This window comes from Mus caroli, chromosome X (genome assembly GCF_900094665.2).
Source record: "Mus caroli chromosome X, CAROLI_EIJ_v1.1, whole genome shotgun sequence".
Lineage (NCBI taxonomy): Eukaryota > Metazoa > Chordata > Mammalia > Rodentia > Muridae > Mus > Mus caroli.
The window spans coordinates 100855118-100881225 of record NC_034589.1 but is presented as its reverse complement, the minus strand read 5'-3'; positions in this window follow the sequence as shown (position 1 = coordinate 100881225).

The window sequence follows — 26108 nt, the reverse complement described above, 5'->3', positions numbered from 1 at the left end:
AGATGAAGACTCAAGTCACAAAATAGATAATAGTAGTAGTTACAGTGGTTAAATCCAGATTTAAATGTAGACAATTTGGCCCATATGTGTATGTGTGTATGTATGTATGTATGTATGTATGTAGGTAAGTAAGTAGGTAATGTATATGTGTGTGTGTGTGTGTGCGTGTGTTTCAACAGAAAAAAAGTTATATTAGTTTTAGAAAGAATATTAAAAATTACCTCCTATCTTATTTTCAAATCAGTAGGATTCCCCCGAAATTCTAGAAATTCTGCCTTCTATGCGTTGGCGTTGGCCTACAGACAATTCCACTTGACTCCTCCCAACAGAGACCTAGCAACAACCATTGTCTGCCAGGTGTGAGCCACGTGTAGCAGCATATAAAGAGAACTGCTCACTCTCCCAGCCCCCCTTCTTCTACTCTCTTTCCCTCTCTGTTCCTAAGTGTTCCTGGAAGCCTCTCTTTCTGTCCTCTGCCCCCTGCTTCACCTTTCTCTGCCTACACCCTTTTTCTAGGTCCCCATTCTCTTCCCTTCCGCCACAATAAACGTCCCTTTTATCAGGTCTGTCACATGGTGTGATTTCTCAAGGGGACACCTTGGCATGGGCCCGCCAGGCACCCACTTACTTCTGCAGCTGCTGCTTTATATTTCATAACACTATATTCACTCACTCCTTGCAACAAGAGATCATTTGCTTTTCTGGTATCCTATTGCCCTATACACACACATCTCATTTTCAAAGGATTTATTTTATCTTTAGTTATGTGTACATGTGTTCTTATGTGTGGGTACGTGCCCTTGTGAGTGCAGGTGTGTGTGTGCAGAGGAAAAAAGCATCGGATTTCATAGAGCTGAAGTTACAGGCTGTTGTAATCTTCTGTCATAGGTGCTAGGAACTGAACTGGGGTCCCCTGGATGAGCAGCAGGTGATCTTAATCACGAAGCCATCTCTTTAACTCCAGACCTCTGTTAAGGTACTTTTCTCTAACAACCTAGACTATAGAAGTCTATGAAACAGGAGCTAAGATCTCATATGTCTCTTTTCTTAATTTTCTAACTTAACCACATTCAGTAATAGTAGAATGCCTGTAATACTAGACCTACTCACCAAGTGTTGTAGAAATGAACAGGATGCAATAGGACCATATAAATTGCCCATACTATTCTTCTCTAGACCATGCACTTCTCTGAATCCCACATAATGCCATGTTCATAGCAAAAACTTTATTTCTTCAAATTATTGTAAAGTCCCCAAATTTCTGTACCCAAGCAATAATTGACAGGCGAGAAAAAAATGGCTTTTTTGTAAAATGTACATGGAATCTTAATGCAGAGTAAACTCTGCTAGGCAGATTCTACATCCTATATTCAGTCTATCTCTCAAATTGTTAAAACAAAATTACATGAAAAATAATAACATGCACATTTATAGTTCTCAAAGTTTATCATTGATCTTCCCAAAACTTAAAAACTCTTAGTATTTATTATAATTCAGTGATGTAAATATATTTATTGTCAGTTTACGGCTAAGAAAAATCAGGTTCCAAGTAGGTAAATGACTAGCAGTAATGGCTAGTAACCGGCAGAGTTTGGATTCTAATCAAGGTCTCAAGAACCTGTGCCCTTTCTATTTCATTTGTCTTAATTTTTAAGATTTATTTATTTTATGTATAGAGTACACTGTAGATGTCTTCAGACACACCAGAAGAGGGCATCAGATCCCATTACAGATGGGTGTGAGCCACCATGTGGTTGCTAGGAATTGAACTCAGGACCTCTGGAAGAGCAGTCAGTGCTCTTAACCACTAAGCCATCTCTCCAGCTCTTCATTTGTCTTTCAACAAGCTTATGGGACTCTTACTTCTTTTCTTTCATCTACTACCAAAATGTAGAAGCTATAGTTGCAATGTCACATTTTATAAATATCTCCAAAGTAAAGCCAACAGGTTGATTTTGAGAAATTACACATTAAGATCAAACAGACCTGAATGTGAATACTAGCTCTACCACTAACAAGTTGGGTATCTTTGGACAAATCATCTACTGTCTGTCTATACTTTCTCACCTATTTACTAGTATTGAAGGAGTACAAAATGTACACCAGATCATGATGAGGAAACTACGCCCATGTGAATAAATGTCTCTGGACATATGAAGCAAAGGGTTCTTTATCTTTACAAGCCCAACAAAGGCTCTGCCTATTTGTTCAGATTAAAGCAGATTGATAACCTGTGAACATATTTGGATAAGATATACAAGAAAGAATATTTATAACTATCAACTCTTGCAGGCCAGGGCCAAAAGAAGAGACAATCAACTCTAGGGATCTAGAGCGAAAACATTGCTGAGGTAGGCCTTCACCAAGGAACAGCAGTGACTAGTAAATCAACCCACATACTGTAGCTGGTAAAAACAGGCTATGAGTTGCCCATCCTTATAGACTTCAGACTATACACCACTCCAGTATATAAGTAAAGATTGTTTGGGTAGTGCTTGAAAGTCTCTCTAACTCAGTGAACTGATGTCTTCAGAAACAAATTCAGCTTTCTTTCCTCTGTTCAAAGGAAAAGAAAAGAAAAAGCTGGTTTCCTAAGCATAGAGAATCTACTTTCTTGGGATTCAATTATGCATGGTATGCCTAGTTGGTTTACAAAACCAAAGTACATGTAACAAGCAGAAACTGAAGCAGACTTCCATTATAATTCTTGCTCATTTCTTTTAACCTTTTTGTAACATGCAGCACACAAGGACTTTTCAGTGAGTCTTCAAGCCACTCTGTCTGTCTTCTGTCATAAGACCAATATTATTCAAAGTAAGGTTACCTGACCCAAGTGATTTCTAGCCAGTAGTTATAAAATTTATGAATATGATAAAAATATAAAGCTAATCAAATAGGGCTATGTTGGGTTCAGAAAACTGTTTGACTTGTCTGAAAAACCACAACTTCAACCAAATAGTTTTCTCATGTGGTGCCCTAAACATTGAGGTAGTTGGATTAGATATTCTCCAGAGACCCTTCAAGCTCCAAAAGTTTCCATTCCAAGGTGATGGGGAAAGTTGGGCTCTGTGTAGTGTCTGCACAAATTGTAACTCACGTGGTAGAATTTAAGGGAGTAACTGGCCTTCATCTTTACAATATCCCTTCATGCTTTGTGCTAATAAAACATGTCTTTATGGTTAACTCTATTGACAAAGGCCAGACGGCTTCAAGTTTCGTCATTTCTATACTGACTCTCATTTTACCCATACAGGTATAATTACTTGATAAACTCATGGGTATATGTGAACAATTTAAGCGATCATTTGTTTATGATTTGTACATTGTCAGATACACTAGTTGAAAATGAAGCAATGGCAGAGCTGAGGAAATTGACTTTTTAGAAAGTAAACTAGTAGAAGGATGAGGATTCAAAGGTCGTACTCTGAAATATAGCCATCACTCTGATTTATAATAAAAGTTTTCAGAAACAGCTACTTGATTTTCCCGGATTTCAAATATCCCCATCACTCCAAATAAACATGAAGTCTTTTTTCCCAAGAGCTGATGGGGAAAACACTACCAAAATAGCAGTTGATGCATTTAGCCCTGTAGTATCCTTTGAAAACTTAGGGAATTTTGACCCAAATATAATTACTGTTATCACAGCATTTAAAAGGCATAGAAAGCATGAAGCAAGAGCTAATAAATATATTCAAGGAGAGAATGGAGATAAAAAAGATCTCTGACAGAAACACTGAATAAAATCGAACAGGAAAACCTGGAGATGTAGTTCAGTTGAAAGAGTGGGCACCTAACAGGAACAAGGCCTTGGGTCTGATTCCCAACACCACAATAAAACAGGATATAATGCAATGTAAGCATAGGGAAGAAGTCAGAAGTTCAAGTTCACTACCCACTACACAGTGAGTTTGGGGGCCAGTCTTGCCTATATGAGACACTGTCCATGTGATGGCTTGGTGAGAAAAGTGTTTGCTGTACAATCAGAAGAACCTGAGTTGAGATTCTGAGCACCTATGTAAAAAAAAAAAATCACAAAAGGTCAGGCAAGACACACACACACACACACACACACACACACACACACACACACACTAATCACAGTTCTGGAGAGATAAACATTGGAATATGCCCAGGGCTTGGTGCCTACTAGTCTACCCAAATCATTGAGCTCCAGTTTCAGTGACAGATCCTCTCTCTCTCAAAAAAAAAAAATAAAGTTGAGAACAATCAAAGATACCCAATACTCTGACCTCCACATGTGCATTCAAGTGTAGGTATGATCAAGCACATACAGCACACACAAACAAGTACATGCATGCATAGCGGGAAAGCTTGCTGTGCCTAGTCTGGTGGGTTTCTTAGTGTCACTGCACCACTGCAAATTGCTGATCAACATACAATTGCCCCAAACATTCCTTATTTTCATCAATATTACTCATTAGATGAAGCAAAAGATCATATCTCAATATTTTCAGAATACCACACACATACACACATATACACACAAACACACATAAGTAATATAATTTAAAACAAAATTGATTGTGAAAAACTCAAATCAGAATTAATATAAAATCTTGCACACAGGTACAAAGAGCTAACTGAAAAAGAACAGGGTCCAGGGAAGCTTGATTTAGGACCATAAGGAAAAGCACACTTGATGTTTCCTTTGTTCTAGATCAAAAATAAGTGGGATGTTAATCTGCACTATAGAAATTTCCATAAAGAGAATTCAGTTTCTAAATTCACAATTTGATGGAACACACACAGATGAGTGTGTGCATGCACACATATGTATATACATACATGCAGGCATTCACATGTACACACATGAACACATGGGAAGCTTGCTGTGTCTCTTATGACTTGCTGCTTAGTGTCACCACACCACTGAAAATTGCTGGTCAACATGAAATTGCCCCAAACAATTCTTTTTTTTTTTCAGTTTTTTGAGACAGGGTTTCTCTGTATAGCTCTAGCTGTCCTGAAACTCACTCTGTAGACCAGGCTGGTCTCAAACTCAGAAATCTGCCTGCCTCTGCCTCCCAAGTACAGGGATTAAAGGAGTGCACCACCACTGCCCAGCACCTCCAAACAATTCTTGTTTTCATCAATATTACTCATTAATGAACCAAAGATTATTTCTCAATATTTTCCAGGTTGTAGTTTGTTCTTGTTCAGACCAATACTTAAGTGGTGTTACAGCACATATTGATTTTTTATTGCTTTTGTTCAAAGTAAGCATTGCATCTTATCCACCTAAACATTTTCAGCATGTAGCATAAAACCTGGCACATGTCAGGTGAGAAGCAAGCTATCACTTTTTAAATTGGAACAGCTAAAAGAAACTAAGTTATCTTTGCCTAAGAATTTTAAGTAGAGTTCAAAGCAGCCTTATTTATAATAGCCAGGAGCTGGAAAGAACCCAGATGTCCTTCAACAGAGGAATAGATACAGAAAATGTGGTTTACACATTTACACAATGGAATACTACTAAGCTATTAAAAACGATGACTTCATGAAACTCTTAGGCAAATGGATAGAACTAGAAAATATCCTGAGTGATGTAACCCAATCACAAAAGAACACACATGGTATGCACTCGCTGATAAGTGGATTTGAGCCCAAAAGCTCCAAATAACCAGGATACAATTCACAGACCATATGAAGCCCGAAAAGAAGGAAGAAGAAAGTGTGGATGCTTCGATCCTTCTTAGAAGGAGAACAAAACACTCACAGGAGCAAATATGTAGATAAAGTGTAGAGCAGACACTGAAGGAAAGGCCATACAGAGACTGTCCCACCTGGGAATCCATCCCATATACAGTCACCAAACCCAGACATTGTGGATGCTAAGAAGTGCATGCTGAAAGGAGCCTGATATGGCTGTCTCCTGAGAGGCCCTGCCAGAACTTTACAAATACAGAGGTGGATGCTCACAGCCAACCATTGTACTGAGCGTGGGGTCCCCAATAGAGGAGTTAGAGAAAGGACTGAAGGAGTTAAAAGGGTTTGCAGCCCCATAGGAAGAACAACAATATCAACCAACCAGACCCCCCAGAACTCCCAGGGACTAAACCATCAACAAAGGAGTACGCATGGCTCCAGCTGCATATGTAGCAGAGGATGGCCTTGTCATGCATCAATGAGAGGATTGGTCCTTAGTCCTATGAAGGCTCGATAGATGTCCCAGTGTAGGGGAATCAAGGGTGGGGAGGTGGGAGTGGGTGGGTGGGTGGAGGAACACCCTCATAGAAGCAGGGGGAGCGAGGGTGGGATAGGGGTTTTCTGGGAGGGGGAAACTGGGAAAGGGGATATCATTTGAAATGTAAATAAAGAAAATATCCAAGAAAAAAGAATAAGTAGAGATAGAGAATAACTATGCTCAAATATTTCAAAGCCTGTCAGATGAAAAGGAACTGAGCATATGAGCCGGGCAGTGGTGGCGCACACCTTTAATTCCAACACTTGGGAGGCAGAGGCAGGCAGATTTCTTAGTTCGAGGCCAGCCTGGTCTACAGAGTGAGTTCCAGGACAGCCAGGGCTATACAGAGAAACCCTGTCTCGAAAAACAAAACAAAACAAAAAACTAAACCAAACCAATAACTGAGCATATTACCTTCAATCATCAAGAATCGGTATGTAGAAGTTTTGAAGAAATGTGGAATGTTAACTTTCTTATGACTGACTATCTTCCAATTAAATGCTTCCTTCTAAGAACTTTTCCACTCACAGAACTGATCAATCAGAAAGTAGATTTTTCTAAGGTATACAAAAACTATGTTAGAGCACTATACATATTGCTTCTAGTTTTGTTTCCACTAGTCTGAATAATTCTGTATTTTTAGATCTCTAGAGTAAGGATCAAATCACTCAGGTTCTAGATCTACTTTTGTACCTTACTGGTTGGTGATCTATATTTAAAGTGTTTTTTTTTAAAAAAACACAGATTCTTTATATGTAAAATGATGAAACTGTACTAAAATAATACCTCTATTTTAGAAACTAATAAAGTATATAATTTTAGTTGAATAGAATTCATATGTTATAAAATATATTCAAATTTCTCCTATTCTTTATAATATCTGTGGAGACTGAGAAAAGGTTCTTGAGTCCACTTAACAAATTAGAAAACTATGACATAGAAAATTAAATGATTTGTCCAATAGTGAATGTTCTTGCTATGACACCACATTGAATCTGAAACTGAAGCTTTATGGTCAGTTTAATCATCTTCTTTTTGAAATGAAGGCATTCATGCTAGCATCTCTGGAAGGAAACCAAATCTATCATGGCATGTTTTCATTTACCATTAGCAAAAATAATTATGAAATTCCTGGACAGATCCAGGCATGCCTTTAAAAGCACAAATTTCAGAAATGTCCTACCCAAACCACACAGTCTCCCAGTCTGTTATCTCATCAAGCAAATAAAAAATGTGAATAAAAAGGAGGTTAAGAAACCTATATGAAAGCAAAAACTAAGGTTAGGCTTGTTGCTCAAGATGTGGCCAGGAATCAATATGATAACTGCTATTTAGGGGTTGCAGTCTAAATACTTCATATTGGAAAAAAATCTATCATTTTATTTCCAAACTATGTCAAATTACTTGGCTACAGTGAGTTGTTTCAGTTTTAGAATTGTAATACTTTTTAACTCTGATAATAAGTTAAAGTCTAAAGGGACTCATTGTTCTACCTGCGAAAAGTGCCACTTGTTTTTCACCATATAGAGAACTCAGATAAAGTACAGTGATATCCGTGAATACAGAGCAAAGAAAAGCAGTTCGCCAAGTCATCTGCTGTTCATTGAACAGCTGAATCAATTCATTTTCTTCCAAAGTCAGCAGAGCATTTTTGGTCTCCTATAACTATTGAAAATCATAGCTTCTATCAAAACTGAACCAATAGCAGAACATGGTGTTTCTTCAACTGCTTGATTTCACACAGAATAGCTAGTGTGCTGCCAACTTTTCCCTTTGAGGATAAGGCAAATTCATTATTTTCCTTCCTCTGAATATTGAAAAGAGCTCAAATACTAAAACATTTTCCTCAAGTCTATGTTATCATGACAGGAGCCTGGACATTTTTTCTCAGGTGAGGGGATACATTTCTTAACCAAAACAAAGGTTCATTTTTGCCTTCAAGAAGAAATACTATCCAGGATAGCTGTCAGTTGATGATAACAAGCCTTCCTCTAGGGATACCTTGTGAACATTCTGTAAGAATTGGTGACATCCAAGAATCTAAGCTGTTGGTGTCTGTTTCTTGCAACAAATCCATCAAAGCAAAAAATACTTTCTATACAAAGTGAATAGACTTCTCTGCCACATCTCTGGTTTAATCTGTCCTTTTACCATAAATATAAACAATGGGAAAGAGTATTAGAAAAGAAGACATAAAATGCAAAAGCTTTTACAATTCCCTCTTGTTTTAGGAATGTCCCAGATAATGAATCTCTTATCTTAATACACATAAAGTGAAATACAAAACTACTTCAAAAATGGGTCATCTTTGGCTGACTGGTGTGGGAGTTTTGATAAGCATTTATTTTCTTCAAATATAGAAAATATTTAAGAATCTAAATTATAACAGGTAAATATTTGAAATCTCATAGTAATGGATACAGATATAGGTGTGGTAAAAAAAAACTTTAGTTTTAATATGTAAAAAAAAACTTTAGTTTTAATATGTAAAAAAAAAAATCATAGTCTTTGCCAAACCTAACCCAAAATGCAAGGTCTGGGTGAGGAATGAGGTAATTTCACACTGTAATTCAATCCTAGACAAATCTGGCATTCACTTGCAAAGTTTGACTATCATTGTCATTTCACAATCCCCACTCACATGGTTTCATTTATATTGCTTTGTGTTGTTGTTGTGCTTCTGTTTGTTTGTTTGTTTTTTTAATATGTGAACCTCTCACAAGTTTCCTTAAAGTGCATAGTATAGTTAAAGATTAGAGCAAAGGGCAATTTTAAATGTCCGATGAAAATATCTATGCATAAAGAAGAAAACATTGCTCCATTTAATCTGAAAATTTGAAAAGTCAAAATCTAAATTCTCAACAATGCTCACAAATTCTCCATTTGATTTAAAGTGTTTATTAAGTATAAATGCCTAAAGATCCTTAAAATTATTAGAACCTCAATTTTTCTCAAATTGTTTTTCTTATTTTCATGAAATGTTTAACATCACTACTATAATTCTCATGCTCTTGAAAGATGCCCATTCTTTCGTTTGCAATACTAGCAGAATGGTATGTTTTCATTTGCATGCAATGTGCCTCAGTTACTCTACAGGAATGTTCCTGTGAATTCAACTTTATGAGGGATAGCCTAGTCTGTTTGCCTCAAAATGTCTTTAATTTTCATTAGTTGAAAAAGCTTCAGACATCATCAGGCTTCAAAGAATAGAAGCAACCTTAAATATCATGTAGTGTAAACTTCTCATTGCACTTTCAGGATAAGTGAAACCTAAAGAGGGGAAAGTCTGGCTAGAGTAGCAGCTTAGTTGGTAAACTTCTTGCTGTGAAAGTGCACTCAGAATTCGCATTCCCATAACCCACACATAGCTGCTGAATGCCAGAAATCCTGCAGCAAAATGGGAAACAAAGACGGGAGATGATCAGAAATTCTCTAGGCAGCTAATCTGGCATATACAGAGGCAAACAAAAAGATCCTGTTTCAAACAAGAAAAAAGGTAAGGACGGAAGCCTAAGATTGTCTTCTCATGCTTGCACATGTCCCATGGCACACGTGTGCCTACACACACATGCACACACATACACACACACAAACACACGAATCAGATCACATCACACATGCAAAGAAAAGGAAGTATTAAGCTAAAATACTCACTGCTCAAGAAAAGTTTGATGAATGAACAAATGAGTAAATTCATTGATTGGTGGGTTATGGATAGAGTTATATAGGTAGTACATAAAGGATAGATACATGAATTGGTGGAGCTTCATGAACTGATTGATCAATGGATGATTTTAACAGCAGTCAAGAATGGAGCCTAATTTCCCTGATGACATTGTATTTCACTTGACACCGTTTCTCCAAGCATATATACATATACATATACACATACACATACACATACACATACACATACACATACACATACACATACACATACACATACACATACACATACACATACACATACATATACATATACATATATGTATATTTACCAATGTGATCTAATGGAAAACATGTGAGCTTTGAAGATATAAAGGTCTGGATTTGAATGTCATAATTGATGTTTAATAATTGTTTTATCTTGAGAAAGTTAATTTGACCAGTTTCATTTTTAAATTAAAAACAATAGAGATAATGGAAGTTAAAATTTATTTAAATAAACTGTCAGTGTATAGCATCCAGAAAGGACATTACACACAATAAATCTTCAATAACTATTCACACACTTCTTGCCAGTTTTGAATTTTAATTTATAGCATGCATACTAGATTCACATGTTATCTCATTTGAATGTGGTGAAACTTTTTAAAAATATATGATGGAGATTGTAATTTGTAATTTCTCAAACTAACAGCATCAACACCACTCAGAAACCTCTAGATATGTAAAATATCAAGTCCATATTAGGTCTACAGAGTAAGAATCTCTAGGGGGTGGGCATAGATTTGTTTTAGTAAACCTTCAGGATAACTTGGATACACATTACAGTTGATAATCACTAATCTATACATTCAGTACTTCTAGATCCAGTAATCTAAAGCTAACTACTGAAGCCATAAAAGCCTTTGAATCTGTTCTTTCCTTAGATCTTCTCTGAAATAAAGCATCATGTCTATCGGCCAAGTTGTCAATCCATGATGCATACGGTGACATTATGTGACCATGGACTTCCAGTGGAAGCTTTCTAGCAAGACATAATAAATTTTCTTTAGCTAGTGTACTGTCACAAAAAGTTTGTATGGTAAACATCTCTAAACTATCACCACAGTTTTGTAGGGAAGGCTTTATATATCTTTGTTAGACACAAGAGCATTTGTATGTCTTTATATTTTAATTTAAGAATTTCTCTTCATAAAAGTAATTCTACTTTAGTCAGTATTCATATAGATCACTGAATGATGGGTGCCTGGATTTGATTTAGTTTGTTTTAGAAATAACAGTACTGATAATGGGCATGTGAATCCAAGAGACACAATGGCTAAGAGGAAGTAAATATATTTTGCCTTTTAAAATTTAAACCTATATAATGATAAAAATGTCATTCTACTCTTTTCTAAATTTTGACTCTTTTTTTTGTTGTCATTGGTCTGTTTTTGTTTGTTTGTTTTTGTTTTTTTTTCAAGACAGGGTTTCTCTGTGTAGCCCTGGCTGTCCTGGAACTCACTCTGTAGACTAGGCTGACCTTGAACTCAGAATTCCACCTGCCTCTGCCTCCCAAGTGCTGGGATTAAAGGCTTGTGTCACCACTGCCCAGCCCAAATTTTGACTCTTATGCATGAGAATCAAAAGTTTTAATGATCATTGCAAGAGAAATTGTAATGATCATTTTAAGTTACTGTAAGAATTTGTGGAATCAACAAAGTTCTTAGGCTAAATGAAATGTAATCACCCAGAGTATGCATAAAAAAGACCAAACTGTGCTAGAGTTCAACAGAATTCCAGCTGTACCCTGAATATTATTATTTCAGCTGGTTTAAGAAACCAAACATGTCTGCCACAATCCAATTTACCTCGGCAAATCTACTTGCTTTTACATTTGATTTTCAATCTATTTCTCTCATGTTCAATTCTAGTTCTAGGAAAAAGATGAAATGAAAGGAACTTCTCAAGAACATATTAAGGATGCTTCTAGTAGATCACTGAACTTTGAAGAACATTCCAAAGTTTGCATAGCAACTTTGGAGCAGGAAGAACTGTAATGCGAAAAGATACTCTTACTCATCACACACTCTGCCATTCTACCATCATACAAATATATATGACACTAAGTAGAACTGATCCAAGTAAGTCCTAGCATCTGTATAATAATAGAACATTGACTTTCTGGATAAATATTAAAAAAAAAGAATAGGCACTGAAATCAAGACTACAGGAACTATTTCAGAAGACACAGTGTGCCTTTAAATATCTATAGGGACCGTGATTTGTACATATTGTGGTGATTACAGAACATTATCGAGCATGTCCCACCCATGATGTCAACAAATATGATATTTCATATAATTTTAAAAATACAAAATTTAAGCTTCAAGTCAGCTAACTTAAAGAAAAATTGTAAGCAACAGAGTAATAAAATATTGGGAGTATGCCAGGACCTAGCAAACACAGAAGTGGATGCTCACAGTCAGCTATTGGATGGATCACAGGGCCCCCAGTGGAGGATCTAGAGAAAGTAACCAAGGAGCTAAAGGGGTCTGCAACCCTATAGGTGGAACAAAATTATGAACTAACCAGTACCCCGGAGCTCTTGACTTTAGCTGCATATGTATCAGAAGATGGCCTAGTCGGCCATCACTGGAAAGAGAGGCCCATTGGTCATGCAAACTTTATATGCCCCAGTACAGGGGAACGCCAGGGCCAAAAAGGGGGAGTGGGTGGGTAGGGGAGTAGGGGGGAGGGTATGGGGGACTTTTGGGATAGCATTGGAAATGTAAATGAGGAAAATACCTAATAAAAATTATAAAAAAAAATATTGGGAGGATATAGGAAAGCAGTGAAAATGTCCAAACTTTAAGCTTAAGGAGAGCTAACTTTCAATAAAATTCAGATGTTAAGGAAACAGGATATACATTTATAGCCAGAACTTACTAAATCTTTATAGTCAATAATACAATACTTGTTATGTTTAGACTGTACTTAATGAACCAGAGTTTTTAAACTGGCAGGGACCTACTAATCAAATTGGCAAATGACTTGGAAAGGAAACATTTCCATTTGGAGCAAATACTAGTGCATTATTTGAAATAGAATATATATTCATATATATATATGTTTGCATTTTTATCAGTTTCTGAAAGTCTTTGTATTTAGTAAGTTTAATTAGGGTCTTTTTGTGGAGTCATGGGTTTCAGAGTAAAACTAAATGGCTAATTAGTCTGAGCCTCAGACACAGGATTATTTTATGGCTGCCTGTCTCAGAAAGACAGAAATATCCATGTGAACCTATGCCATATGTTTTATTAACTTGCACACAAAAGAATGTAGTGTTACCTGGAACAATAGAAGTTTGGGGGGGCAAGGACCCTGAGCATAGAAGGTCTTCCTCCAGACTTCCTGCTGATTACATTCTTTTGGATATGTGCTTTACAAGAGGGAAAAAATAGAAAGAAGTGGGGGTTTTTGTTATTCTTAAAAAAAAATAAGTTCTAAATAGGACAAAATGAACTGTTACATTTTTTAATCTATGTCTTGCCATAATGCAACAGTGAACAGAAAGAGGTTTGTATTTCACCAGTTTATCCTGATGAAGCATGGATTTAAAATTCTAATTATAAATAGGAGCAGTATTACTAGTTATTTACCCACAGATTCTCCAGCCACAGATACAGAAAACACACACATCACGTATTTCATGTACATATTGGAAATTGTATACATAAATGTGAATCTACTTACATAGTGTATGTGCAACTATGGAGAGAGGTGCACATAGAAATCCAAAAATATATTAAAAGTTAAGAATGATAACAATGATCATTTTAAATTCTCGAGTGCTTAAAACTTTTTAAAATCTTTCCAAACACTTTTTGCAGCAGTCATTTCGAATAGTTTATGACCATTCAAAAGTGGGTGGGAAGCATGCAGAACAAATATTGCTTTTCTAAGTGGATTACCCTCATTTCAATTTTGGATAGCTTTGCTATGCTAGCAGATTTGTGGGATGGTATAGGCCAAATATATCTGGATTTTGGCAAGGTCTTTTATAAGGTCTTTCATGATATCCTGTGGACAGAATGATGAAGTGTGGAGTGAAACATAGGACATTTAGGGGTAGAACATGTTGGATAGCTATATACACAAACTGCTGATGAAAGTGTTTCCATCTACCAAAGAGAGCCTCCTTGCAACAGTGTGCATAAGAAGGACTGTAGTGCTGGGACATACATAAGAATAATATCAAAATAACGAGAGGTAGTCAAAAGAGTATTCTATGAGGAAGAGTTCAGTGCTGTTTTATCTATACAAGAATTACGGACAGTACAGTTGAAAGTACGGTGTATTGACAATTTAAACTTATTTAGGTGTATTGACAATTTAAACTTATTTAATGTAGCTTCAGAACTAAAAGACATAAAGACCAAGGGAAAACATTATTGGAAAGGAGAGTTTAATTCAACATAAGGAAAAATATCTCTGGCAATAATAAAATAAGCTATCTGTATAAAAGATGAGTTCTCTTTTCCTAAGAAGCTTATATTGAGACCGAAGGAGTGTTTGTTAGGGTTGATAAAGTGAATGCTTTCTGAAGTTTTAATTATTTACTCACTGCCCCACAAGGATTTACTGAACTCATAATAAATGACAACAGTCTAGGTACAAGAAAAACTGGAGATCAAAACTGTTCTGTCCTGACAAGGTTACATTTTATCAGAAGAAATAGATACTGAATAAAAGGGTAATTGTTCTGGGGGATTCTATGGGCATTCCAAGTTAAATACACAAATCTAAAGATTCAGCACTCCATATATGTGTGTAGGGCATGTGACATTTTTCTTCCTGGGTCTCACGTACCTCCCTCAATTCAATGTTTTGCAGCTCCACAGATTTACCTGTAATTTCTAAATTATACTGTTATTTACAACTGAATAAAGTCCATTATTGCACATAAGCACTACAATTTCACTATCCACTCATTAGATGGTGGACAATGGGGCTGTTTCCGTGTCCTAGCTACTGTGAATAGAGTAGCTATGACCATGGATTTGCATGTCTCTCTGTAATAGAAAATACAGTCCTACATTTGAAATGTAAATAAAGAAAATATCTAATAAAAATAATGCATAAAAGAAAAAAAAAAGAAGGAAATACAGTCCTGTAGCTATATGCTCAGGAATGGCATAGTTAAGTCATATGGTAGATCTATTCTAGTTTTCTGAGGAAATTCCACCATAATTTCCAGAGTGCACAAATTGTACTCTTACCAGCAGCATCTGAAGATTTGTCTTCTCCATACCCTTGCTAGCATTAGCTGCTTTCTGTTTTCCTAATTTTGTCTTTCTGACTGGCGTAAGATGAAATCTCAAACTAGTTTTGATTTACATTTCTCTGGTGGTTAAGGATAGTGCATCTTTCTTATTTTCATAAAGTTCTATTTGCCGATTACTTGTTAGTCCGATTTCCTGGGTAACTAGAGTCCAGTTGAGAAAGAAGTTCATATTTGACCCTTTATCCTGAATTGGACTCCCCCTCTTCTAGAAGTTTCAATGTTCTAGTTGTAACATTGAAATCTTTGATTCATTTGGAATTGATATATGTGCAGGGTGTAAAGAACAAGCAAGTTTCATTCTTCGACATATAGATACCTAATTTTCACAGTACCATTAATTAAATATGCTATCTTTTCTTCAGTGTCTATTTTTTATGACTTTGTAAATGAATTTACATCTGGGACCTTTATTTTATTCCAATGGTTAATGTGGCAGTTTTGTTCCAATACAGTGCTGATTTAACTACTATGGCTCTGTAATATGTTTTAAAATCGGAAATAGTTATAGTATACAAAAATACACTGTATGAAATTTTCAAATAATTTCTTCATCCAACATTAGATATTAAAGATTCTGGAAAGAAAAATAACATCTTTGAATAGCATGTGCCTTATAGTTACTGAAATAGATATTTTTTGAGTGGAAAACCAGTACCATACCCATTAAACTGATTGGAAGAGAGAGATATCAACATTGTTCACTCTTAAAGGATTCCCATAAAAGTCTAAATTAATATTTGGAGATTAAAATCTGATGTGGTAGCACAATCTGTAATCCTGATGCTTGGGAGGCTGAGGCAAGAGGATCTTGAGGTCAAGGCTAACCTTGACTACACAGGTAGCTCAAGCCTAGCCTGGACTACATGAGACACTGTGTCAGAATAACAAAACAAAAGTATAATCATAATCTAAACAAATAGAGGAATGTGTGCTACCCTATGTTCTTAGAAAAATTATTGTTTCATAGACTTTGTATGGAACAACAACAAACAGAGTGGGTGAGACTGACCTGTGCATGCTGTGATTGCTACTATCAGATCAACCATTAGCAAATCATTAATTGATGATAGAAAAAAAGCATCTGAAGACCCTCCTTATCCCAGCAACAGCTTGCCTATTGCTCAGATCTGTATTATTCAAATGTTTTGATCTTAGAAACACTGTTCCAGGTAAGCAGAGGTGCACCCTGACGTTAAGGGCTGTGATATGGTGACATGAAACTTAGGTACCACATGGTAAGATATGTATACTTGATACATCTGCCAACACATTCCAGTGCTCAAACAAGATAGAAACATTTGAGATGTGCAAAGACATACAAATGAAAAGCATTTCCCAAGGAAACAAATTAGGCCAAATCTAAACTGTAAAATGAGTTGGAACCAATCATCCTGTTCTGGCCCAATCAGTGAAATGCAAAGCAAAGCCTAAGCACCCCTGCTTACCCCTTCTCCCATGGGTGGTGAGTCAAAATGGAACATCACCTGATGCAGAAAACACAGCCAAGTTTAGTCAAGCTCGGTGAAACATTGCCAACTGAAGATGTGCAGGAGGCAAGAAGAGGAGGGAGAGAAAGACAAATGGCCAGATGAGTGTTCAAAAGGCAAACAACCAAAACAAATAAACATTAAAGATAATTTTTAAAGGATAATAACAATTTTCCCAGTTCTGATGGGGGAATAGGGTCCACATAGGGAGCAATGCCTTGCCTGCCAAACTCTTTAGTACTCATGTAAATCACTCGAAGGACAAGTGATGATTTCTGAGAAAGGAAACATTGGGCAGGGCTCATGTCTCCAGGGTGTGCAAGTTGTTTCCAACTCCTAGTTCCTGAACACTTAGCTAGGAGGACAGCTGCTCACTGTTGATTCCATATTGGTATAAGACAGAAAGCTGGCCTGAACAGGGGCATTGGAAGGACTCTTCTAAGATTACTCCCCCCAGAGCTGATCCATGATTGTGTAATCAGCAAAATGTGCTGTCTTCCCTCTCCCTACCCTGGTTTCTGTTCCAAATCTCTTTGCCCACTAGTCATTCCTACCTTTCAACCCAGTGCACTGGTCCACCCAGGGTCTCTGGAGAAAGCAATTTTTGTTTCCTAGAGGTGCTGTAACAAATTATGACAGTACGGGCTTACAAAACAGAACTTTATTCTCTAAAATTGTTTCTTTCTCTCTCTCTTCTCCCTCTGTAAGATAATCATTCAAAAGCCCACAAATGCATTCTAAAGCATACAAATACATCATCTGAGTTAATTTTGCATTTTAAGAAATGCAACTTGAAGCTTTATTTAATCTATAGATGTGAAGATTTTTGAAATCTGCAAATTATACACCTTCATTTTCACCTTTGTGGCAACCTAGAAGTTTGGGAACTCCAATGTTGAGCTCTCTATGAAACATTAGTCCCATGCTAATACTAGACTTAAAACTTGGCACTCACTAAACCATGTGTGCCTGTGCAACCTCTAACCCCCAGCCCCTCATTTACTTCCTGTAAACTGTGATTAATAAATGTCCATGGCTGATAAATTCATTGTGATTATTAAATGAAGGAAATTATGCAAAGCACTCATGCTAATGTCTGCTTCACACAGAACCAGTCTTTGATGTATGGCAATGGCCAACATTATTAATTCAGTGCTATTCTTACTTTAGAAATTGGAGCAAATTATAAAATAATCTAAACAGAGCTCCAATATACTGTATTTACTATTCACTAAGTGTAACTCATCATAAGCACTCCTTAAATATTTATGGTATGTTTACACTTTAGTTTGGCTTTTAACTTAATATAGAAATTTTGTTTTTAAGTTGCACACTCTAGATTGTTTCTAGAATCTAAATGCACATGATTTGGATAAAGACTGTTTGGGTACCATATCTGATCAAAATTCCTAACTATGCAGGCTTAAATAACAATTTTAATCCTCGGTTTTCTAAACTGAAAAAGTGAGCTCAATCAAACATATAGTTTGTGTATCACATTATATAATTCATGTAAAGGACTGAGTACTATGTCCAGAGTATGGTGAGCCCTTAAGAACTGATATAATAGGGCTGGAGGGATGGCTCAGGGTTTAAGAGCACTGACTGCTCTTCTGAAGGTCCTGAGTTCAATTCCTAGCCACCACATGGTGGCTCACAACAATCTGTAATGGGACCTGATGCCCTCTTCTAGTGTGTCTGAAGACAGTTACAGTGTACTCATATAAATAAAATAAATAAATATTTTAAAAAAGAAATGATATAATAAATATAACACTCAGCCTTTCATCAAACTTACTGATTTTATCCTTAATACTCTAAACAAAATGATCATCACAATGATATTTCATTCTCCGAACCTATCTGATAGATATCACTATTGCTACTTTACATAACAGTAAACAGAGTTCTAAGTCACAGGTAAGTAATACATGATGGGGATGGATTTAAAAATAACCCTACTTTGGTGATAGACTTTATTATTTACCACTCGCTGTCATATACAAAGGCATAACATATACAGAGTGATGTTAATGGCAACCAAGATACCAAGAGACTCCTATGTTCCAAGCACCATATTCAGGGATTTTCCCATGCTGTCTTAGGAGATGGAGTATTTCAGGTAGTATTTATAAGAATTTCTAGAAGAAGTGTACTATTGCTCATTACCATCTTATAAGCAAGAGTACCAGAGCTCAGAAAACTAAGCAATTTACCAAAGAAAACCAAATGTTTTGTACCACAGCTAGTAGAAACTGGGACTCTGAGCTCTTCCTTTATGTGGTAGAATGAACCTATTTTTTTTAATTTGTCTTACACTATGGCTGACAAAAGATATGGATTCACAGAATCTATTCCCCATTCTATACCCCAGAAAGACAGACAGACAAATATAACAAATATAACCTAACAAAAAGCCCCAACCTCAGGCATGAGAAACCTCTGTTAAATTGTTGGTCAGGTTTATCTAAGAAGACTCTCAAAATATTACAAGCTATTGTTATTGCCCTTGGATGTCCCCCAGAGGTAGAAGGTAAACTCTAATTGCTGAAAACACCCTGCACTTCAGACACAGGGTCCAGAGGCCCTGAGCTAGAACTTACCTGAAAGCCTCCTCTTCAAGAACTTGCTTTTACGGTACCAGAAGCCAGCATGCAAGCTTCCAAAGGAGGAATGCAACCAACAGTACTACCCAACTATGATGCCTATGAACCATAACAATGATCAGTATGGCACTGTAACTCTAAGAGTGCTTGTAATGGTGTACATACCTTGGTGGTAACCAACAGCTCTCCAATTAGACTTAAGACCCTCTTGACAAAAGGGAAATCATGTTTGGTACTGAAAACCTAGCCAACTGGCCAGGGCTAGTGAAGTCATGGATATTGGAAAATAATCTACAAGTTTCAATTTACTAAACTACATGATTCCTTACTACATTCTAATTTTTGTCCCTGTTCTCATAGATAAGTGTAGCCCTTGCCCTTCAACAAGGAAACTTCCTTTTTTCAACAGATGAAGACCATTACAGAAAGCCACAACCAATCAAAATGCAGATATATGGAGTCTACTCCCAGATAAAAAAATCTACAATGTAACTCCTACACCTAAGACTAGGAATCATTGCAGAAGATGGGGCAGAAAGATTGTAGAGTTAAATAGGCAAAGAATTTGCTAGCAATGTCAGAAGCTACACTCATGAGGTTGTACCAACATATGACCCAAAGACATGCTAACGTGGAAGAGGAAATGTTCATACAAAGTCAGCCTTACAAAAAGAACTATAGGCAATTAACGAATGCTCAAGGCAGGAAAAATAGTCTTTTCCAGGGAAGACCATACCAATTGATGATACAACAGCAAATGGTCAGCCCTGAAAACATACACATAGAAGCATTATTGTATGGATTTTAAAGGTTGTATTGAGGCAAAAAAAGATCTTTCTCTATATTCTCATTTGCTACTCCAGCAGGCATCTCTTGGGTTACTAAGCTTCTGAAATGAGAAACAAGAAGACAGACTTCTCCACTTCCATACCAAATACAGTAATATAAAATAAAATCCTAAGTTGTTTCTCTCAAAAGAGTTTTATAGTAAAATCTCTTTCCACTTCCCCTGTAGCAGCTGTCCTGAGATACTATCACAACCCAAGATTTTTGAGGGGGGTAGTTAAGCGATAAAGACTGTTTTCTAAGAATCCCTTTAAACTGAAAATTATGGCCCAGGAAAATGGCTCAACTGATAACGACATGCTACCCAAGTCTGGAGAGGTTAGTTCCACTCTGAAAGAAAAAACTTCATCTATAAAGATGTCCTCTGAACTTTGCACATATCACATGGCAAGTATGAGCATGTGTGCATACAAATAGGTAGATAAATACAAGTTATTACTGGAAAAATCAGCAGAAATTATTACTGACTTATAATGACAAGAATGGTTTTGTGCTGTTGAAGGGTATGGATAGTAGCTGAAGCTACCACACAGGGGAAAATATCCAAAGAAGAAACTTGCAAAAAGTGGACTCTGCCACTAGAAGGAAGTTGAGTTTTCTGACCAATTCATACCTTACTAGTCTTTAAACAATCTAGCATAATGGCACTTGTTCAAACGTGTTGAGCTGTTCTGCAAAAGAGTTAGAATGAATGTTTAAAATCAACATTTTTCTCAACAATATCCTCCAAATAATTAATCCCCTTCAATTAAATACACCTCTCTCCTAACCATGAGCATATTTTTAAGCAAGCCCCTAAATAAACTTTTGCTCAGAATGCTTTTGTTGAGCTTGAGTTTCTCTTCCTTTTATCCCACTTACATAACAACTCAGCTCAATTCGAAATTGTATATATGAGTGTCAGAAAAAGAAAACAGCACAAGTTACCAGACATATCTCCTTCTTAAAGGTCTCAGTGCATGTTAAAAATTAGATATCCAAAGGCCCTGGAACATTAGGGCTTCCTTAGATCCTCAGAATTCTCTTTTAAGGGAATTTGTAAGAAGATTTAAAAATGTTTTACTGGAATTTTCCTCAAAATACAATGTGAGATTTGTATGTGCTACAGAGAACAAATTTTCAGTGATATATGTGATGGCCACTCAGATCAATATATTAAGTATACCCACACAGGATACCTGTTTCTCTTCCTAGTCATTATCTTCCAGAGGTGACTACTATTTAGACATGTAGCACTAACACTATTGATTGAGTATTTTTCTTGAATTTCATATAAATAATATAATCTACTCCTTTGTCTCTGGATTTCTTTCATTTGGGATTCACCTACATTCTTTGTGTGTACTGGTAGCAACTATAATAAAGTATGCTACACTTTACTCTTAAATGTAGAGATTTGATGGGAATTTTAAAAACTATTGTGGATTAGAACTCAGACACTAACTATAGAAGGGGTCAGAGAAAGCAGAAGAACAAGTGGTCATGGGTAATGCCTTATGAGTGGGGAAAGTGTTGAAAACTGAAGTGTCTACCAAAGCTAAAGCACTTAGCCTCTGCTTACTCAAGCTCCTGTTGATTTTTGTCATGTAGGAGTATAGATCTGATAAATCCAGCCTTCCCAGCTTCTCAAGAGAAATCAGTCATCTGGACTGTTTTCATAGAACTTCTGTACTTATTTTTGGGGGGGGGATGGTGGTTGAGACAGGGTTTCTCTGGGTAGCCTTGGCTGTCCTGGAACTCACTCTGTGACCAGGCTGGCCTCGAACTCAGAAATTCGCCTGCCTCTGCCTCCCAAGTTCTGGGATTAAAGGCATGCGCCACCACATCCTGCTACTTCTGTACTTCTAATAAACCTTAAAATAAGTTCTGATGATCAAAACATCAGGAAATAATGAGCCGATTGAAAGCCATTTTGTAAATTCTAACAACAGAACCTCACCAAATACATTCAAGGAAATAAGATTCATAAAGGAAGGAATTTGCCATGATTACTGTGTGTGCAGACCAAAGCAGCCTGGTGCAATTTAGAGCAAAGAATACAAAGACAGATGAATAAATGAAGTGCCATCTTCATAGGCACTTGGCACATGATTTAGCCTTTCTGGGCTACAGTTTTCTCATTTCTGAAAGTAGCTGCCTCATATGGTTGCTGGAAAACTGAATGAGCTAATATATGTAAAGAGCTTAGTATAGCATCTAGTACATTATAAATGACTAAGAGTATTAGTTGTTGTTTATCCTGTTGTTATTATGTCCAAGGATGATGTACGGCAACATTAATATTCTTTATCGTTTCTAATAAGTTAAGATCCTCAGGACAAATTACTTTAAATATGATGTCAGGACACTTACAAATATCAGGCTTGATAACACCAAATCTGCATTCAATTTAGATATGCTCAGGTGGTGTTTTTTTTTTTCTTCTCCAAAAGGACACATGCTGCTGCCAACAAAAGATGAATGTTGAAATCTGTGTTCCTCATCAGTGGAAAGCCAACTTTTTATTTCCTGGAAAGTTGGACTTTAGCTCAAACCAAAGAAGCAGACTAAACTTTAAAATGATTTCATACAGTTTGTCAGAAATGCAAATATTGTGTGTAGTAATGTAAGAGCTTGGAGGGGGGTTGAAAAGGGTAATCCCAACATCTTTGAAACTTCTTTCACAAATATGATAATCCTGATTGTTACAAATGGAAGTCACCACCTGCAAGAGAAGTGTGCACCTGTAAATCCCAACACTCAGGAGGCTGAAATGGGACTGGGAGTTCAAAGTAGTTTACACCTAGCAAGTTGCAGCTTAGCCTTGGCGATATAGTAAGACCCAGTCTCAAAACCAAAAATTAAAAAGAAGTGAAAATGCACTTATGAAATCATTGAACACAGAGAAGGAACATGCCCCAAATCATACAGCCCCTGCAACTGGCCAGGGAATATTGAAACAGGAAATAATGTCTTCCTAAGAATCGCAAACCATGTGGCTACATTTGCAGCATTAGCACCAAACTATAGAAAGAGGCAGCTGTGGATAGGAAAATGATGAAAAGCTACTTGGAGGAGACAGCTTCTTGGCCTAGAGGAAGGATCAGATTTCTAAAGGTGGCTGTGGAAAACCAGGCAGGGGAAATAGCTAGGAGAAGAAATGTAAGGACAATGCACTGCATGGGGGATACTGTCCTGATGAAGGGTAGTGTACACAACAGTAGTGAAAAGGAAACCTTGCCATAGAGGCAGGTTGGGACTATATGCTAGAGTGCTTTGAATAACAAGATATTCTAACACAAACAGCAGTTAGGGTTGCTTTTTTTCCCATGAAAGAAATGCCTACTCATGTTTTATGAATAATCCAGTTGCTACAGAAAAATGCAAAATGAAAATGGAAAGGTCCTTCTATTCTCACTACTCAGAGTATCCACCATTAATGATTTCTTCTGAAACTTGCCAAAAACGGTTCCCCTGAAGTTCTTTTTACATACCAATGTTTATTTTAAGACTGTGTCATCCAATGCAGTCACACCAATGCAAACCCGTGATTATATTGCACCATAACCCAGGTACACGCATGCTGAAAGAGAAAGTATCCCCATAAGTACTGTGTATCCCGTTTAAAGTCAACAACAACAACAACAAAAAGAAATTGCAACACACACTCTCTCTTTTTCGAGATTATAATATAACTATATCATTTCTCCCTTCCCTTTTGTCTGTCCCAAACCCTCCCATATACCCCTCATTGCCATTGCTCTCTTTCAAATTCTCTTTTATGGACTATTTTCATTAATTATTCTCTTTAAAAATTAAGCAAACCAAAATGGCATTTTTTTTCAATCCTTGACAAAGAACTAACTCATCAGTGCAGTCTTTCCCATTTGCACATGCTGGCATGCACTGAAAAAGTACAAATGTCCCAGGAATCTGATGTGACTCCTTGCTAATGATATTTTCTGCTTCATTCTTTCAGCCAAGAAATAATCAGAGTGTAGAAGGGGGGCCTATCTTTCTCTCTGGGTGCACTCAGAGAACAACGTTTAGTTTAGATGATACAGCTGCGCTAGAAAATCAAATAGAGTAATGACAAGAACAAAATCATGGCAGGGATGGAATGGAAGTGGAGAAATGGAAACTAGTTATGCAAACATGTCCGAGAGGAAGTGATTGAGATGAAAAAAATTAAACCAACAGGACCATGTTATGCTACATTTGCCATGAGAAAATCAGATCCAGAATTACAGAGTGTTAAGAAAATATACACTAGAAAGCTCATAAAAATATTGAGAGAAGAATGGCTGATACTGCAGATTAAAAAATCTATCTGGCATTTTTGAATGAATGCTAGTAAGAGCTAGTAGTTTAGAAAATTATGATATAGTGAGAAGTTAAAAATTGCCAGGACCACATATTTCTTGACCAAACATATTTAAAACATTTGCATGTTACCGTCATCTCTGCCAAATATCACATTTCCCTTTGAGAGTCTCTGTATCGCATTATGTCTGTGAACTCATACACTTCCCTCACGTACTCTGCACTCCATCCAAATTGGACTGCTGCTTCTCTATTCCCAGGCTACACAGTCCAACCTCTGCGCCTTACTTTTAACTCTTTTCTCCATCAAGAGTATTCTTGTTTTCATCCATCTTGCTTTTTTCCCCACATGCACATGATCAAATCTTACCTTCTTCTAAAATCTACCCCAAAAGTTTGTTTTATAATGTCTCCCCTGAATCTCCTTGACACTTTTTTCTACCTTCTTTAACAATAATACCCAAAACATTTCTATTTTCTGTCCCTCCACTAGAACATTCAGTAACAACAGATAGCTACATATGAATACCAAAGTACATACTTTGTTCTCTTAAGCTGTGAACTCTTTGACAAATGCACACACACACACACACACACACACACACGCACACGCACACGCACACGCACACACACACACACACACAGAGATTCATGTATGTAGACAAGTGATGAATAGCATAATTAACTGCCTGAGTATTCAATAACTATTTATAGAAAGAGAGTGGGAAAGAAAAATGTGGATTTACACTATGGAAAGCAAATGGCATTGGAGTAATCACGTGTTTGGTTTATATATAAATATTTGAGGGGAACTTTGTTTAGATATACTAGACAAGCTGACAAAAAAATCAATGATAATCCTTTGAACTAGAAACATTATTTTTATCTTCTAATACAGTTCAGCAAATGTCTATTTTTAGATACTAGCATTGTTTCCAGTCTTCATAGCAACTTAGTAATTACCAATTACTATCTCCTACTCTACAGACAAGTAAAACGAATCTCAGGCAATCTATATAACTTGCCTGAAATTACACAGCTAGTGAAACAAGGCAGCACTGAGAATTGGATGTTGACCTGCCTTACCTCAAACCCTATGTTCTTTCCAATGACACATTTTTTTTCAAAAGTACTCTCACAGCTACTACTTAATACATTTTACATAGCAAAACAGAGAGAGTTGGGTATCCACATTCCTTCACTGAACTTCCACTCCTAAATGCCTACTTCCCCTCCAGCATCATTTAAAGTTTATCACCTCTTTTTAAATATCCTGCAAACCTGTAACTAACGTACAAGTCTCATGCTCCTTGCATGCAAACCTAACCAGTGAACAAGTAAAGTTTCCTTTTATATACTTTTAAAAATAATAAACTGCAAAAATTAATAATTTTGTCTTTAAGTGACAAAATACACATTTGTTGAGTTTTAAAAGACTGTTTCTAAACTTTCCTTCTCCTCTTTTCTTCTTCTCCTCTCCTTTCCAACCACCTCTCCTTGTCCATTCCTATACCTACCACCTCCTTACTTCCCTCTCCTCCCTCTTGTTCCACTTCTCTCTCCCGTTGGTTTTAAGTGGACTTGGTTTACTTTCTGGGCAAAGCAATGTCACAGGAAAGCAGAAAGAAGATGGCAGCAAATGGAGAAGATCAGCCCCTCATCATATA